Here is an 18,576-nt window from a genome sequence, read left to right on the forward strand (position 1 = left end):
TGTGATGACAGGTTTGTAGGGGAAACACAATAGCTTGATGTGTTTGCTACAGTGACCTACAGGCAAAGAGCTAAGGTGGTATTTACACATGCTATTTACAGACCTCACTCAGGTATCACTAAATCAATTACATTTATTAATTCCCATTGGAACTGAGGTTTTGTTTTGTTTTGTTTTTTTGACTAAGAGCATTAGAAATTAAATGTTGTATAATACATTTTTGGAGTCAGCGCTGTCTTTCTGGAGCCATTTCTGTGGGTTAGATGAGCCCTTGTGAATGGTTTCAACAAGGAGTTAGGTGGACAGTTAGAAGAACTGCCATACTATTTTCCCAGGCTGACTGATTGAAGTTTAAAAAAAAACCCCTGTTCTAATCAAAGATAAACTGAGTGATCATGAGAAAGGAAATGCTGCTGTAACTCATCTGTCCTGCCCTGTCATCCTGCAACGTGCTGTTTGTCTGCCCTTTCCCAGAAGACCATACATGTGGCTGATTCCACTATTTTGGGATAATGTATATACCCAGGATTCAGTGTGATCAGGAATGTGAGAAGCTGAGCTCCCATGCCATCATACTCCCATGGTCTCATTTGAGAAGAATCGTCCCTTATGGTGTGGTGAGGTGCTCCCAGGGTCTGGATTCATCGTCTGACTTTGGCACCTGGGTCTGTGCTGCTGGGAGAAACTGTTGCCCTGGGTTTTGAGGCTGGCTAGCCTCTAGAAATGGAAAGAAGTTAAACTATTTTGAGGACTGCTGGGTGGAAGGTCAAGGGAGTTTCAGAGCTATGGGGAAAGGGGAGGACACCAGCAGAGAGGGGTGTGGGACCAGCGATGTGGGATTGCAGCCACAGACCTGGGTTACAGAGATGTTCCACACTGACAAAGAAATGAGCTACTGGCACTGGCAGAGTGGGCCACAGTAGCCAGAAACCTGGGGGATTAAAGAAATTGTCTGCTGAGCACCATTTTACCCAGTTGGTATCTGTGGGACTGGTGTTTCCAAAGTTCAGGACAGATACCCAAGTGGCACTGCATTTGCAGACCACGGGAAACAAAGCAAAACAACCCCCCCCAAAAAAAACCCTCCAAACTTTGTCTTTAACCATCCCAGTGCTGTCAAAATTGCTTGGTTCTCACTGTGATGTCTGCAGGAAAATCCCATATGTCAGAGACCCCCTACAAGCTGTGCACACAGCAGGCCAAGGACGGGGACTTTCCAGGTGTGCTTTTGGATTAGGTAGCAGATATTTTCTAAGAGGTGTATGGAAAATGTGCACTGCAGGCCAAATGCCTGCGCAATCACCTTTCATACAGCCCTGAGATCAAAACCTGTCACTTGCCTTGAAAGAGAGTGTTACCCTGCAGAAGTAAGGGTAACCTGTCTGGACAAAATATTTTTAAAATTCCAGGGTTTCTGCAGAGAGCTGTGCTCTAGGTGAAGCAAGTTGCACCCTGGTGAAATGCATGGGACCCTCTAGGCTGACTGCTGTGGGCTTTTGCAGCTGAGCATCCCCAGGAGCTTTTCTCAGGAAGCCTTTCTGCCCAAGCAGCACTGCCAACTTGGGTGCGAAGGTTCCCCAGTGCCAGGGAGATGTCCTGGGGGAGCAGAATGGGCATGTACCTGCTGCTCTGTCCAGAAAATCCATCTAACATTGCAAACTGGATGCAGGTCTTGAGCTGGTGTGATGCCACCACTCAGCTGACTGCAGAGAGAGAGCACCTCTGTGCCCCCTGGGGAGGACCAGACCCCATGTGAAAAGGGGCAGGGTGAAGGGCACCATAAGGGCCTTGAGGGACGGCACACAGGATTTAAACCAAGCAGGAGTTTTACAGCTGTAGAACAAGCTCTAAACTCTGTGTATGTTTGGAACTAAGTTTCATCCCAGTCCTTCCAAACCTGTGTTCACGTAACTGGAGGTCTGCCAGACTAGCCTGCTGTAGAAGACATGATATTTTGGGAACAAGAAGGGAATTTTTTCCCTAGAGCTTTTGCCAAACCTTAGCTTCTGTGTGTGAGGATGTAGCTTAGGCAGCAGGGTCCTGATACAGGGTCTTGCTACATGGCCCAGGAAAAATAAACCTTGGTCAAGCATACTGGTGTTGGATGCTTGCAGGCCTATGGCTGTCCGGGGCTTGCTGAGCTGCCTAGCATCATGGCACTGCAGGACTGCGGTCAGGCAGGACTTGGCACTGCTCCTTCCTCGTCCCAGTGTGAGTTGTGAGTGAGCCCAGGATTCCCAAGCTACTCTGGGCACTAAGCCACTGGCCTCCTTCCCGTTAGCCATAATCACTGGTTTGCTGGAAAATTTATAAGACCTGCTGTAATGATATTTGTGAATATAGAAGCTGTTGTAAATACAATTTGTTTCTAGGATTTGTCAGTGTTTATCTGAGCAACTTCAGCCACCTATCATTCGCAGTGGCTACGACAGTGCTTCTGCTGATGGACTCAGATAGCCATGAGCTTCTGTCAAGGGTTGCAGATTCATTCCTGATTCTCCTGGTGTCCAGCTTTTGCCAAGAAGCATGGCAGTTAGTCCCTCTGGTTTAGCATTATTGCTGGAAATGTTGTTAGCCATTAAATTCACTAACCCTATTTTCAAAGTTATTACAGTATTTAACTTGGCTGCTCCAGTGTGATTTTAAAGTTTTATTTCCAATATATGATATGACGTAAAAATAGCCAGTGTCTAATTAGAATAATCCCTAGAGAAACTCAGGTTCTTCGATTTCGCAGTGAGCTGTTCTCCTCACAACATGGCAGGCATATTTCAGTTCAGTGACAGTGGGTCAAGCCAGACCTCCATCAGCTGGGGAGAGGCTGCAGTCAGAGAGGCCAGGGGAAAGCTCAGAGAATTTCACATTTCAGGAGACAGCAGCTTCTCCAGGCTGGATGCTTATGTAGGGCTTAGGTGACCACCAGCAATAGTTTCTCCATTTGTATTTAGCTTTTCCTTTTCTAAGTTCCTGTGTGGGTGTGTGAAAAAAATCCCCTGCCTCATCCATTGCTGGAATTTCTGGGAATCAGGCAGTCTCCGGCTGCAGCGTTACAGCTTGGGGTTTAGGCTGGCAATGGTGCCAGAAATAGTATCTTGCAAGCGGCAGCGTGCAGCAGTCCAGCAGGCAGTCACATTCCACAGGACTATCATTATCTCATGAAACATTCCTTGGGTTTGCAGCAGGGCATGGGGGGTGAGGGCCAGCAGTGGCCTTTCGGCTGCCTACCATCCCAGCTCCATCCTGCAGAGAGGGATGAGTCAGGCCCCTCGTCTCCACCACTCTGGCAGCTGGAAAGCCGTCCAGGCCCTCCCACAACACCCAAAGAGCAGCTGGACGCTGTGCTCCAGGGACCTCTGGTACAGGTGATGAAGTCTGCTGGCACTGCTGGGCAGCCCCCTGCTCCACACAGGGCTCCTGAAGTGCTGCTAAACCCCACATCCACGTCCTGAGGGGCTCTGGGAACATTTTGTGGGGAAGATGGGGAGACTGGGGAGTGGCTTAGCTTTTCCTCTCAAAGCCTGCCAAGCCGGGCTTACCGTGGCTTTGCCCAGACACACTGAGCACATGCTCTTCAGGGCTTGGTCTTGTTTCATTTTTTTGTTCAAGACTGAAACAAGATATACAAACAAAACTGTGAGGTGGATGCTGCCAAGTTACCAGGATGTTGCTTGGACATCTCCACGTGTTCCCCAGGACACTGGGAGGTGTCCTTGGCTGGCCAGAACCCCCTGTCCTCCAGGCGCATCGTGAAACCCCTGGTGCTCAGAGCTGTGCTGGGGATAGTGCTCTGTGCGGGACACATATTGCATCCCTCCCCTGAACGAATGGAAATATTTTTTTTTCCAAAATTAGTTTCCAAATGTGTTGGAATTTCCTTTCAGTAGGAATTCTTGAAAATCTGGTCCTCATTGTGAAACCAAATGGCAACTTTTTCCTACCCTCCTTCTCTGGAATTCCTCACCCAAAGAGGATGGCAGATTTCAGGCATCTTTGTTCACAGGTCAGCTCTCAGGATTACCCTGCTGAGAGGCTGAGGCCAGGGCCCGCTGCTTGCTGTGTGGCCGATTGAATTTTCATTCTAACACCGCTTTAGCTGTTACAGCTAAAGAAAATCATGGTACTGATTGAGAAGATGCTTCTTATCTCCTCCAGTGAGACTGGACTGCTTGGGGACCTGGCTGTGTTCAACCCCATGGACACATGCAACCCTGCACGAGTCCCTCCCTCTTAGCACAACACCCTCTGTTTGCAAAAGACTGTAGAGCTATGGGTCATACACCCAAACTACCCTGATACAATGAGAGTACTTTACAGCAAGGCAGAGTGTCAATAATCTCGTTTAAGAATGACATATCTTATTTTCCATGTCTTCTGGTATCATCTGGACCTCTGGGGAAATATCTGGAGCGGCCTGGCAAATTCCCAATTGCACATATGAAAAGAGTTATTTTCAAAAGGCCAGAAAAACAACTGTTTGTGAGGGCTGATTTCAGAGTCTGACTTCACTTTGAGCAGTGGCTCCTCATCGATTTGGTTACCAGGGCCATGCTTTTTTAAAATTTGTGACAAAACTCAAGCTCTAAACAGAAAACACAACTGCCTTTCAATATTATGATGGACTCTTTAGTCCTAAACAACAAGGGAGATAATTTTATTTGAAGCCTTAGTTACAGCAACTCTTTGTTTGAAATTCTTCCAGAGAAGCATTATCTCATTGCATCAAACCACCAGCTTCAGCGGGCACCAAGGAAGCATCTATGCCCAGGCCTATTTTGGGAGTCTGATCCCAATGGCTCTTTTGATCAAAAGTAGGTCAGATTTTATTCCTTTTCCAGCAGGAAAATTAAGACCAAGCCCAAATACGAGATTTCCAGGAAACCAGAAGAAATTGCTGCTTCTATTTCTAGAAGCCCTGCCAGAGACAAGCTCCTTTGTACTCCGGCTAACTCCTCTCCTAAGTTTACCATATGATTGATGACTCAAATTATGAGGTTTTGTTTCCCATTTCTACCTGAGATTTCCTGTTTGGGCTCTTCCCAGATGCAATGAGAAAGGTTACCACAAAGGTATTTATGGACATATAACTCTAGCTGCTAAATTTGTAATTGCCCAGCCCCAGGGCAGAACATCCTTTTAGCTGAATCAGTGGTTGTAAGAATTGCAGCACATACAGTGCAAAACTGGTCTCACTTGCAACACCACTCACCTACCATTCTGGCTCTTTTGGTGTGATGATGTGCAACAAAATTATACTAGACTCTGTGATTGCTGAGTCTGAGTCAGCAGCACTGGATGCTGCGGTCTCTCTATCTTCCCTGGCCCCAGTATGCCCAGTACTGTGCCGGCACCCTCCTGCCCTTCAGATGCTTCTTCTGGAGATATTTAAATACTTGGTTTTGATCCTTCTGGGGACTGCTGGGAATTTATATTGCCAAAGGCATTTTTCCTTGGCAATGTCCATTTGGAATCAGCACCATCAGTCCCTGTGCGTAGCAAAGCCTGTGTATGAGCCAGTGGTTTATATAGGATTAGTGCGTAAGATGCTAAAGGTGAATCTCAGCTCAGCACCCAGGCTGAAGAGCTGCCTTATGCTGGAGGTGTGTCTGGTCAAGGAGCTGTGTCCCAGTAGCCTGGGATCCCTCCTGCACATCCCAGCCACGCCACTGTTTGCATGCCAGTGAGGCTGATGCAGTGAGCTCAGAGGGGGTGTGTGTACAGACCTGGGGCTTGGAGCGTTATCCTGTGGATCCACTGAGCAAGATATCAAGTCACCTTTGCTAATCAACCCCAGTTGCAGCTAGATCCAAACTTCAACTCAGTAAAGGCACAAAAACATTTGTTCTCTCCATGGCAGCCACGTGGAAAGGGTGATGGTAGGGATAGGCCCATTTCCAGAAGGAAGGCATCCACACTTTCCAGGTGAAGAAGGCTGGGATGGCTCCTGTCCTGGGACAGGAGGCCTGGTCAGGGAGAAGTGAGCGCTGACATGCCTCGGCTCCCTGCCTGCAGTGCCTGTATCCTTCATCTCTGGTGTCTGAGCTGTCAAATCCTTCCACATTCCTGCCCTAATCCACCCTCAGCAGCGCTTGCTGCTCCTGCCAGAGGCATTTCTGACCCTTGTCTCAGGAGTGCACCGTGGCAGAGCGTGATGCAGCCAGGCGGGCGGGCAGCTGTCCCACTCCCATGGCCAGTGCAGGGAGCCCAGCGCAGGTGGCCGCAGCCCCAGGCTCCTTTGCCACCATCACTGCTGCAATAAGGCAACGTTTATGGCCCACAACCAGGGTCAGGTGTGAACGCTTTTGTTCATGTACAAATAGCCATGGCTGAAAGAGCTCAGTGACCAGAAAGGGTCTCCTTGCTGCCAGGAAACCACGTCTGAGCTCATTTAGCACTGACCTGCCACAAATTATCATCTGTGCAGTCATTAGCCAGCTTTGGTGGTCAGCATATCAGCACGTTGCTGCTTAAGTAATTCCAGCTGAGGACAGTCTGAGCCTACCAGTGTGCAGCTGTGAAAGAGCATGGGGCTACTGGAGTGAATTCTGCTGTCTCGTACCACCAGCCTGGTGGGAAAGGCCACGAGGACCCAGCTTGCTCAGTTAACAACACGTGAGTTGAAACGATGGTGGCACTGTGGAAGAAATATGCCTATTTCCATTAGCACAGGGATCCTTTCCCATAGGTTGTGGCATGCTCTTGGGAAGGCTGTCTCTTGTCTGAGGCAAGTTGTTTTCCTGGAGGTGTCGTGAACACAAAGATGTTCTTGGTTCCTCCCTGTGAGCTGAGCAGCAAGCTTGGCCGCTGGGACTGCAGACACTATATGGGCTTTTTCCAGAAAAAGGCCATGTAGGAGGCTGAGAGGAGAAACCATACTGCTGGCAATTGCACTGAAGCCACAGACAGTGAAGAAACCACATAACCAAGGACTGGCCTTGGGAAAACATCCTGATCACCTCCCCCTGCAACCAGGAACCACCACTGATGTGCTCACAGCAGACACTGTTTTTTCTGTCAGCTTGCACAGACCCAAGAGTTTCTTCTCCTTGGTAAACCTATGATGTCTGCAGTAGGAGCACTCTGCCACCCCAAACTGCTCCTGGGAGCTTAGCTCCCAGCTGAAAAGCACCTGGTCTTTCCTATACTTCCCCAAAGCGTGATGGAGCTAAGAGCATATCAGGAAGGATCTGGGGGTGCCAGATGAAGGTGTATGAAGGTGGCATTGTGCTGGGCAAAGTTTGTCCATTTTGCCTGATTTTCCTGCTGTAAATGAACATCAGAGCTGAAGGGCAGCTTTGTCCCTGTTCCCCTAATATCTTCCTGTAGATTTCTAGACAAGACATTGAGTCTCTTGATCCCAGGGAGGATAATCACTTCCATGGCTGTTGGCAAGGGTAGAAGCTGGCTGCCCTCAGTGCTCAGTAGCTTGAGGCTGAGTATTTGCTCCATTCCCTTGGAAAGAGCAGGAATTATTTACTGGGGAAAAGATCCTCATTACAGCTGGAACATGTCCCAGGGATCAGTGACCTCAAGAAAAAGCAAATTTGGTGATGAAACCAAAAGCAGAGGTGAAAAGGCCAGCCTCGTGATGGGGTCTTTGCCCAAGCTGAGCCCTGTCAGTGATGGCTCAGGGTCCGCTGGAGGGGCAGGGTCTCCCCGCGGCAGCGTGTGTGGTGTCAGGGTGTCAGGGCTCGTGCCCCGGCTCCGGCCCTGCCGCTGTGCAAACAGGAAGCTGGTGAGCAGCTGCTGAATAAGTCATTTGGGGGAGTTTGTACCAAACTGGCTTTCAACTCCTGAATGTGTAGGAAGGAAAAAGCCGTGAATACGCCTTTGTGACCAAGTTTGGCACCAGCCACACTCTGTGAGAAGGACAAGAATGTGGCCATTTAGAGGGGAGTCAGCTGCCCTTTAAGAAATGAAATGATCCCTTCCCTTTCCTACGAGGCTTTATTCAGGGGAGAATAGGAACGAGACAGTGAGCAGCTTCTTTCTCTTGCTGGCACTGAGGGCTGCGAACTAAACCATGGATGCTGGAGCACAGGAGAGACCCCTACTTCAAGGAAGCTGCACAGCCCAGTGAGGAGCCTGTCCAGCTGGTCTCCCTGGCTGCAGCCTGTCTGCTCCAGGAAGAATCAGACCAGGGCAGTGAAGCTCCAGATCTGCCCTTTCCTGGATGATTGTGTGTGCCCTGCAGTGATTTTGCTAGGACTCCAGCAAAACATCTGCCTGTCTCCTCCACAGGGCTCGGAGGGGTTTTGGAAGCAAGCAGTTTGGAAGGTTTTGCCCTGTTTTGAAACAATTCCCCACCCAGTTTTTGAGAAGTTTCTGTACGTTACATTAAAAATGGACTATGTCCAAACATTTGTGGGTTTCTTTTTTGGAAAGGCTTAGATATTTTGTACAGATCTTTCTTTTGTGGACAACTTGAAATCCAGGGACTTTGTAGCAATCTGGAATGAAGACACACTCTGTTTTATCAGATCCTTTGGGAGGCTGGCCTTCTGCTTTCTGTCTTGTTGAAGCTTTGACCATATTCACTGGTGCAATTGTCACCTCCAGGGAAAGAGGGAACAGGTCTCTGGGGCAGACAGTCTGCCTTAGCCAAGGCTCTGAGAGGACAGCTTGGTGACACATATACCCGAAAGTTTTCCAAAGATTGACTCAGGAGTTTTCTGAATGGAATGACTGGCTTTGGGACCTCACAAGTCCTGAAGCAGTAGGAAGCTCCAGATGATTTCAAAATGGTTCACGTGCCAGGAAAAAAGAAAAGCAAGCAAGGCAGATACTTGTAGGTTGGCTAGTGCCAAACTGTGTCACTCCACTGGGATAATTTCCTTCAAGTGCAGACCTTTTGTAAGAAATGCTTGTAATAAAATGTAATACGTGCATGGGTCTTGGGTGAAAGTCAAGATTAACAGTTGATTTCTTCTTGGGTTTCGTTCCTTTCTTGCCTTCCCCTGGTTTGGCATCTTATGACAAGCATAAACACAATATTGGTTAAAAACTTTGCTGGCAGCTTCCTCTTTCTGCCACGTCCTGCAGAAGGTCTGGAAAGACAGAGACAGCTCCACCGGTGCTTCCTCATTTAAGGTTGGCAGCAGCTTCTTTAGTTCCTGCACCTAAAAGTCTGCAGGAAAACGGGGAGTCTTTACAGCTCAGTGTGCTTTGACAGATGTTTGTAGGCTCACTCTTGATGGGGTTTAATTACGAGTAAACCTGTTCCTGTTTGCATAGTGCTGGCGTTTCAGTGCACATGCATTGTGGCACCTTGCTTTGGATCCCGAGTAGAGAGGAGAGGCAGAGAAACTGGAGACCCCAGAGAAGGGCCGCTGGGATGGCTGGGGCTGGGGAGGAGAGGCTGAGAGAGCAGCCTTGCTTACCCTGGAGGACAAGGTGGAGGGGGCTGAAACCCACCTTGCATGGCCCATAGAGGCTACAGGGACTCTGCAAGGGCAGGAGGCCGCAGCAGGGACAAGGGAAACGGGCTGCACACAAAGACAGGGCTCTTCCCTGTGAGAGCGGTGCAGCCCTGGGACAGGACCCAGAGAATTGGTGGGACCTCCATTCTTTGAGGTCTTCAAAATACTACAGCAAAGCCACTGCCTAGATGTGCCAGAGACAGAGCTCATAAAACCTTTGGAAGCTGGTAAGCCCCTCTTCTTCCCTGGCTCCTGCTTCAACCTGAAAAATCAGAAATAGTGAAGAAGGACCAAACCAGCAAAGCAGTGACAGACCAAGCAGAAGAGCCACCTTTCCAGCCATGCCTTTTCCCATTTACCAGGCAGCACAGAGGGACCGATAAAGTTTAGACCAGAACCCATGAAAGTAGATTGTTTGGAATAGTTTTTACATTAAATGTTATTGTTCCTTAAGTTGAGATAACTACAGTATCACATGGTTAAATTATTTGTTACTGGAGAGTTGATCTATGTTACTGAAACAGGGAGAGTGGATTTTACTTTGAAATTTCAGCCTTTTACTTTGTCTTTTACTTGCCTATGCCAAAACTATTCTTAAAGATTTGTTTAAAGATTTACTGGATTTACACAAAGCCCTGTTATTTTAGCTGAGCAAGTTCTTTACAGGGTTGTTGTCAGTAACTGCATTATTATTTTTTTCTCCAATTACTGAGTTCATATTTTTACGTCGAGATAGTGTATCTCTGCTCTTTCTGCAAAAATGTAGTTTTTTTCTGACAAACCAACCAAAATTCCTTGGCTTTTTTATGAACTCCTTCAGTTCATTTGTGAACTGAACTGGAAATGTTTGTGGTTGTGTTTGCTTTTTTTTTTTTTTTTTTTAAATACAATTCCCTTTTAGTTAATATGGGGACTTACAAGATGGTGAACTTTGTTGTGGCTAATGCTGTGTTTGAACCCCTTTCCGTGATGCTCTCCTTTCTGAACTATATAATTCATTATTGCCAATTTTGAATGTTGCCCTTCAAGGCTTGTCCCCAGCAGCAGGTTAGCAGCCACCTGGGCTAGCCTGGAGGGATGCGCTTATGGGCTGCAGGCTACCAAAATCTTGCTCGTCCACCTGACATCATTTCTCACAGTGCTTTGAGGATTGGCTTCTTTGGCATCTGTCAAGCTGATGTGCTGTGTTCCTGCCTCTTGTGTACCTCTTCTTCATCAACATGAATAACTCTTTGTACCAGAAGGAAGTGTAGCACCAGTAGCTGCTAAACCAGCCCTGGCAGGGGGGCAAGCAGGAACCCCAAACACCACCATGGCATTCAGCTACTGGCCACAGAGCTCACGCTCCTTGGGGCTCACCTTTCCCTTCTGGCACCATTCCCCATAGCAGAAGTCAGGCATTTAAATGAAAGTCACTGTTCAAAACTCAGTCACTCCAGAATTCCAAATCACCAACAAAAAGCTAATTTGTGCCATTTGAATTCTGCCTCTTCCATGCCTGCTTTCTGATGGCAAGGTTTGATCACACGCTTGGTGACTATGCTCCATATTTGATTGCTTTACAAGAGTCCTTATGTGCCTCTTGGAAATAAATCTATCTAGTTTTGAAATTTTGAAGTGATATTATTTCATCTGTTGCCAATAGTGGATTGGAAAACGATAAGAGTCTTTCAGGCTACACAACAGATATTTTGGGAGTTTCATCTTACTTATTCCATGACATTTTTATTCCTTCCATATGAAACACACATATATGTATGTTTTTTATATATATATATATATATGTATGTTAAAAGCTCATATTTTTGTTGGAGTAAACTGGAGAGAAGGAAGCTATTTTGCTCAGTGACATTTCTTAAGTACGTTGGAAATAATAGCCTTCTTTACACATTTTTTTTTTTTTTTTTGTCAATTCCCCCAATGGGTTGACCAAAATGAAAATTGCCATTTTGATCCAAATGGATTTTCTGGGTGAAATACAGTTGAAAATAAATATTTCTGTAAGGGCTGGCCATAAAATCCTACTTTTATGTTATTTCCACTCCTCCACCTCCTCCTGGCACCACAAACACACACATTCCCTGTGGCTAGAGCTAGGAATGATCAATTGCAATTAATCTGGGCAGAAAATGAAGGGGCTGAGTTTTAATGTGAAATCCTTGTGCTCTGCTGGGCAGCAGCTCCTGTGGCTGTGAGTGTTCTGGGGTACCATCACCATCCCAGATCCTCAGCATTTTGGCTCCTCTCCCACCTCATCTCCTGGTTATGGTCCCCAGCCCTATGTAGACTCGCTGAACACGCCTGTGAAGTGAATTATCCATCTTGGTTTAGGCAGAGCAAGCTACGGACTAGGACAGTGGGGCTTGATTATATTTTTGGGCCTCTTCCCTGGGCTTTAAGTCCTGCTTAACACCCCAGCCCTGCTCTGTGCGCAGCCCTGTGAGCCCGCCGCCAGCTCAGCCCGCAGCACATCCAGCTCGTCACTGGGCACACGCAATTGCCAGGCTGAAGTCACCACTGTGTCCCACCTTGCCACAGCGTGATCCTGTGTAACAGTGTCTGCCATGCCTGCTGGTGGCTGGGGGTGACGGGGGCTTCAAAAGACTTTCTACCCAGTGTTAGGTTTTTGAACTTAATGTAAATTGAGTGGATTAGAAGAAATTGAAGTTGCAACATAGCTGCTTGTTAGTAGAGGTTTTTTGGGGATTTTCTGAAAGCAAAAGTTATTTCATTTGCACTCCAAAAAGCATTAATATTTTTGTTGCAGATCAGCAGCACCATTCTCAGCCTCACATCCGATCTGGAGAGGAGGCATCTGCACTCCAAGCATTTTGAGCCGACACTCTGGATCGATGGGCTGTTAGCACCCATGGCGCTGCGGTAGAAAGGGCACTGCTGGGGCTGGATGCTCAGAGCAGCCAGTGGTGCTTTTCCTGGCATGAGGCTGGGGCAGAAAGCAGCAATGCCAGCTGCACATGCCGGAGCTGTAGGGTAGCAAGGAAGAGGAAAGAATTTCTCTAGCAGCTCTGGTGAATGGATCCCACAGTACCAATCTCACTTCTGTCCACAGGATCTGCTTGCACATGAGGCAGGGGGCGATAACCTGACCTGCGGCTGGTACCCGGGAACCTGGTTTGTTCCCGTGAGGGGAGGCAGGTGATCTCTGATCTGCACTGGAAATGCGTTCCCCAAGGGGAATCCCCGTCCTCTTGCTCCTAGCCATTCCCTCTCTGGCTCCTGGCCAGGCCACCTGCATTTGAAACTCTGTGGGACTTTGGGTTTCTGTGTTATTAATCCTCCCCAGAAGAAATCCCAGTCCTTTCTGGACCTCTTCCCTGTTTGCTAGGACAGCTGCCAGGGCTGCGCCGCTGCTTCATGTCAGCGCAGGAGGCACTGCAAAGCCCGTGCATTTCCAGAAGGCAAGGGGAGCTCTGCTTCCCCCACGAAGGCTGTGCTTGCCGGATACGGGGATGCTTTTTTGGCAAGCGGGTCGAAATCAAATCATCTGTCTAGATAACTGTCAATCCAGATAAAAATAGAGCTCTGTGCTCCTGGTGTGTCCCAGCTGTCCTCACATAACTGTTAGGCAATGCATGCAGGCTCTAAGAAGGGAAAAAGGGCTGTGCTGGCTCGGAGCATTGCACAGCTCCCTGGTGCCGCATGTCCAGCAGTGGCCATAAGCACATGCAACACCACCTTTTGCCTACTCGGGTGTATAATCAATATACAGTGCAGCCCAATTTAATGCTTGATGACACAGGATCATTGCATACAAGGAGCATTGCATACAAATCTGCATGCAGCGGGGAGAACCGCGGCATGCTAGTGAAGGCGAGGTATTGAACAAACGTGTGAGGTACCGATGGGCTGTTCCACACCGCTCCCAGCTGGTGCAGACCCACCAGTGCCTGACTGTAAGTGGGCAGGTGTGTGGCTCACCCGGTTTTGAAGAAGTTTAAAGCGAGCTGCAGCAGTAGAAGTCCTGCACCTCACATGCTGATGGGTATCTATTTCACTGGGTCTTAACCATGTCTTGTGGCAAGATCACAGGTTCACATGGGTTTCAAGTAGAAGGGAGGAAATTCCAGTTTCCAGCAGAGAAGAACGAAGCAAATTCATGTAATCACATGTTCATGTTAAACATAACAAGCACCAGAAGAGAGCTCTCCTTCAGCGGCCCTCAGAGGCTGCGTTTCAAACAGAAGTACTCCCTGCAAGCATTCGTGAGGGAAAAAATAAACAAGGTTGTTGGGCTGGATGACCTACTCTGGACCAGGACTGGTGGGTCCTCAACACCAAACTGCTGTTGTGCACCAGCTTGTGCTCAAGAGAGCATCAGCGAGAAGCTGGCCTTAACTTAACCTTATCCATGTATAGTCTGATAAGACTCCATGCACTGAAGGAGAAACACCCTCCTGTGTGGCACTGGGAGCAAGGAGGGCATATTCTTGACCAAGAGGGTAGATTTTACCCGACTAAGTGGAGATGCCTGCAGCTGGGTAAAAGAATCCTACCCCACAGACCTGTGGGCTGGGCAGGGAAGCACTGGGGAAACGAGAGCTTGTGGGATGGGGTCAGCAGTGCTGTCTGCAAGAGTGTCATACAGGAGCAAGAAATCATGTTTCAGTGACAGAGCTTTGTTTTTCTTGCAAAATGCACGTACTGTTGGCAGGAGGCTGAGCGAGCATGGGGCGGGTCAGAGTCACACTCTGGCCCCAGAGTGCCCCTCCTGGGAGATGCTGAAGGGCCCTGTGATTTCATCTCTGCTCTGTTACGTTACTGGACACTTTTCCTTGTTTATGTGGTAGAAACATCTGAAAATAATTTGTGCCTGTTAAGCTTTGCGGACAGTTGGGGTTCTGTGTGCAATTTGGTCTCCACCTCAGCCAGGACTAGCTGAGGCCGATCTGCATTTGCTCATTAGCTAATGAGATGCAATGCAGTTAGCAGGGCTCTCTGGGGGCCTGCCTTCGACGCGTAGTTGCCGTTGCTGTGCACGGGCACGTGCAGGGGTGGGTGCGGTACCGATGAGCTCAGCCTTCGTGGGGAGTGCTGGCCCCAACAACAGGTTTCCCGCTCGTCTCGATTGCGGGTTGGCAGGGAAGACACGGTGAGATGGCAAGGTATACGCACACCCCCCCTACCACTCCGGTTCTTACTAATATCAAAAGCATCTGCAGCTGTGGGTCAGGGACCTGCATGCTGCAGGCCTTGCTGGAGCTCTAGCAAACCTCTGTGTGAACAATACATTCTGACTGACGCTCTGGAGAGGAGGGATGGAGAAATCTTCGGCAACAGTCCCAGGACAAAGGCAAGGACAGCTGAGCAATTGGGGTGGGAGGATGCCAGCCAGAAGGGGAAAATGTTGAAGCTGTGAGGAAAGAAGCAGCTTAGGGAAGGGATGATACGCTAACCACATGGCTGGAGGAGGTGTGAAGAACTTGATGGGAAACACAGGGCTAAGCATGGGGAGGGGAATGAGGCAAAGCAGGTAAAGTACAGTGACAGGGCGAGAAGGTAACTGGGAGCAACCCAGGCCAGCGCCAGCAGCTGTGTGCCACCCCTGCGAGAGCCCCGGCGCCGAGGGCGGCAGCGGGGCCTCGGCAGGCCCAGCAGGGGCCTGGCAGTTGGCTGTGCCCGGCCCCTCTGTGTCCCATCGTGCCGAGCTCGGCTCTCCCCCCGGGGCTCCCCCGGCTCTGCCTGCTCTCGCAGCCGGGCGCTGCGGGGAAACGCAGCTTCCAGCAGCCCGGGACTAACGGGACCTGGAACTGCACCCCCCGCTCGGCCGGGGGTGGGCGGTTGCAGCCCCCAGGGAGCGCTGGCCACCCGTGAAGCCGACCCCCAAAACGCCGGCGGTGGAGGCGGGGGCTCCACGCCGGGGCTGCGGGGGCCGCGGGCGGGCCGGTGGCTTCCGCCCGGCGCGGCGCATTCCTGCACCGTGAGTCAGGGCGGCGGCGCGGCGCTATGCGTCGTCCCGCGGCCCCGGGCGCTGGCACTTCCCCGGCGGGACTCAGGCCGCCGAACGCCGCTCGGTTCCCGTCTCCCATTTGCATGCCGCGGCTGTGAATGGCGTGCCCGGCCGGCCGGCCCCTGGCACGGGGGAGGAGTCTCCGCGCCCTCCGCGGGCCGAGCTCGGCGGAGCCGGTCCCTTAAACCGCACTGGGGGGCGGCCCGACCCGAGCGGCGCTTCGCCGCTGCGTTCCACCCGCCTTTACGGTGAGTCCCGGGGCTGAGGGGTGTGTGGGTGGGTGGGTGGGGGTCGAGGCGGGGGTGCTCCCGGGGTTCGGCGCACACGTGAGTTGCGGGCTCCGTCCCGTCCCGCGGCCCGGCCGCCTCAGCTGCGGCTCGGCAGCCCCCTGCTGGCGGCGCGGCCGTGAGGGGCAGCCCCGCGCTCCGCCGAGGGCCGTTCCCTGCCGCGATCGGCGCCGCCTCAGCCGGGCAGGGAGCGGCCCTCGGCGGAGCGCGGGGCTGAGCCCGGTGCCCTGAGGTGACGGCGCCGACCCCTGTCAGCCCTGAGAAAATGCCCCCCCCCCCCTTCCCGCCCACCGTCGTGAGGTAAAGCGCGGGCTGGGGCAGCCCTCGCTTGCCTCCCGGTACCTCAGGTGGAGAGCCCGGCCCTGTCAGTGACAGCTGGAAGTAGCAGCGTTTGGATCTGTGGAGAGGATCTGTGAGGAGAACCGGGGTTTCCCAGCTTTGACCGTGGATTTCTGGACATCGGGAGGTTGGTGACCCTGGTGCTTTCGGCCGTAGGTGAAGGCGCGTGGTCATGGCGTGTTTCAGCTGATCCAAGTCCGCGCTGGAGCAGAAATGGCCCCTCCGCCCCCATCTCTTCCCACACGTTTGCCACCCGCCCTTCCCCTGATGCTGTCACCGCTGTTTCGGCAGCCACTTTGTGGAAAACATACTGCTTTTTACACGTAAAGGTTAGTTTTCCTCAGGACCGAGTCCCTCAACTGACTTTTCACACTATGCGCTGCTGGCACGAAGCAGAGGATCACAGCAGCCCAACTGGAGCCTGAGTAAGGTTGTTGCGGGATTGTGTCCTCGGTGCTGAGTCCCTTCAGGCTCCTCAGAGAGCGACTGTCCTTCCCCTCCATCGCTAGCCCTGCTGTGGCCAAAAAGCCCCTTGTGCACGTTGCAGCTTGTGCTTTTCTCCCCTGTAACTCGGGAGAGGCGAGTGGCAACACAGATGACTTGTGCCTGGTGCTTGTCCTTGTGCACGGGCATGGTTCTGGCTGCTGGTTCTCTTGCCAGGTTGGCTTGGCGGGGTGCTCGGTGTTGGTCAGGGATGCCTCCAGGCCGGGTCTTGGAGTGAGCAGGAAGTTGTTTCCTTTCTTCCTGTTTTTGTCCCCATAGCTGCTGATTTCCTCTGGGAAGAAAGCTGTGTATTCTGCAGTAAAGGAACAAATAGTCGCACGTAACGGGAAGGGACAAGGCAGCAAAGTTGTAGGCGCTTCTGAATGAAGCATGGGACGAGGAAGGAGTGCAGGGTGTTAACTGCAGTAATGCTGACAGACCGGCATAGACAAGTAGCTGCCTTTGTGCCATGACCACAGCGGTAAAAAGGGCTGGCTTGAGGCCAGCTGGGGAGCTGACCCTTGGAAGGAGAATGGGATTTCCACTCCAGTGTGTGGATATATGTTGCTCTCCAGCTCTTCTGTCTTGGTGGTGCAGGTTTTGCAAGAGGAGGTGATAACTCGTGTTAGATTGGTTAATATAGTTAGAAGAAACAGATAAGCTTTCAGATACTTCCTTGAAGTTTTCATTGTTAAAAGGACTTTATGAAAGGCCCTGTGTATCTGAAAGCTTGTCTGTTTTTTTTTTTAACCCTCTGTTGCTCTAATAACTGCTATCATTCCCCTCTCCTGCTGCATCCCTCTTGTATCCTTAGATCCTCGTGGCTACTGCTGGGCAGCCCAGGTCTCCACTGTCTGTGTGCGGATTCTTGGGGAGTTTGGTGCCATTCCTGAGCTGGGACCCTGCCAGCCTCCCGAGAGGTGCTGTGGATTTGGAACAGGTCCCCAGCTTTGTTGTGGTTTCTGTGCTCATCGGTCCTGAGCCCCCCTGGAAGGCAAGCGTCTCTCATGCGTGGTCATCTGTCAGTGGTGTGCCTGATTCTGTGTGTTCCCATGAAAGGAGGTGAATGCGGCGCAGCGTAAAAGCAACTCCCACAAAACTAGTTCTGCTCTGGGACTTCCCATGACAGGCTTTTTTTTTTTTTTTTTTTTTTAAGCAATACAGTTGCAAGAGATCTCCTACAAACTGGCTTTTCAGGTTCTGGGGAAAGCCATGGGCTGGCCCCGGTCTCAGGAATGTCTTGCTCTGTGCCTGGGTAGGCTTCAGCCAGGGCGATGAGCTTTGGATGTGAAGAGTGCTGCTTGCCTGCAGAGCAGAGCAGGCACCTCTTCTCTAGTGAGCTCGTCCTTCCTGTGGCTTGGTGCTGAGAGCGCATGGCCCTGACGTGTCACCTCAGTCAGGAGTTATGTCCCTCGGAGAGGGTCAGCGCCTCGTCACTGGACTTGGCAGATGGCTCATTTAATTTTTGTGGTGGGGACTGCAGTGAGCCTGCAACTGAGCGAGGTCGTGAGGCAGGAATAGGAATTCCTTTTGGGGTCATCAGTCCTGTTCTTCTGGAATCCAGACCCAGAGAGTAGTCAGCAAGTCCCAGCACGTTGCCCTGAAAGAGGCAGGGTCTGCTGAGTGTGGCATGATAGGACAGTTGATTCTGGGCACAAAGCCCACATGCTCAGATATAATTAGTAAAGATTTAATTCCATTCAGTGTGTCAGATCTCTCTGCAGTGCAAACACAGCCTGGTTAGTGCTGAAGGCCTGAGGTGGGAAACATGACCAGGAGTCCCAGTTTTTCCTCTTCCGTTCAGTGTATCCAGCAAAAAGGCTGGCAGAGCACTCCGTGTGCTGCTGGGGATGCTGCCCACTGAGTGAGACTGGCTGTGAGCTGAAGATCCTGGTGTTTCTCTGTATCTCTAGCAGAACAATCTTTGACAGGATTCTTCCCTTGTGGTTGTTCCCTTTCTTCCTTAGTTTTCCCTTTCTTCCTTAGTTTTCCCTGGATGCTTTGGCATCCCATGAAGACCATGTGCTCTTCTTGGAGGTTCCAGCATTAATTGTGACCCAGTGTGACACTTCTCTTAATTGCT

The 18,576-nt window shown here is 50.7% G+C and overlaps 1 protein-coding gene across 5 annotated transcripts in view; it reads left to right on the top strand.

Moving 5' to 3' along the window:
• The first annotated feature begins 14,986 nt into the window (after window positions 1-14,986).
• Window positions 14,987-18,576, top strand: part of RHBDF1 (rhomboid 5 homolog 1) — a 38,196-nt gene continuing 34,606 nt past the window's right edge. For 2 of the 5 annotated variants that reach the window (XM_080384518.1, XM_080384519.1), the window contains exon 1: window positions 14,987-15,632. The gene's annotated coding sequence lies outside the window, so the exon portion shown is untranslated. Of the gene's footprint in view, window positions 15,633-15,854; window positions 16,138-16,166; window positions 16,340-18,576 lie in introns of those variants that run through there. The other 3 variants (XM_080384521.1, XM_080384520.1, XM_080384522.1) reach the window with 3 other exon arrangements.

Source organism: Falco punctatus (assembly GCF_963210335.1).
Source record: "Falco punctatus genome assembly, chromosome: 4".
NCBI classification, from domain to species: Eukaryota; Metazoa; Chordata; class Aves; order Falconiformes; family Falconidae; genus Falco; species Falco punctatus.